This window comes from Trachymyrmex septentrionalis, unplaced genomic scaffold (assembly GCF_001594115.1).
Source record: "Trachymyrmex septentrionalis isolate Tsep2-gDNA-1 unplaced genomic scaffold, Tsep1.0 scaffold196, whole genome shotgun sequence".
In the NCBI taxonomy this organism is placed as follows: Eukaryota; Metazoa; Arthropoda; class Insecta; order Hymenoptera; family Formicidae; genus Trachymyrmex; species Trachymyrmex septentrionalis.
In genome coordinates, this window is record NW_017305135.1 from 1,505,428 (window position 1) to 1,505,639 (window position 212).

Genomic DNA, 212 nt, shown 5'->3' on the forward strand with positions numbered 1-212 from the left:
AGAAGTTCATGATGAGCAGCGTGCAGGCAGGCCAAAAACCGCCATTACAGATGACGCAGTCGCAGCAGTCGAAAAAATCATTTTGGCGGATAGGCGCTTTACAATTGACAGAATTTTGGACTCAATGCCTCCTGAAATCGATATTTGTCGAACTTCAATCCACACAATCATAACAGATCATCTTCGTTACCGTAAAGTTTGTGCGAGGTGGG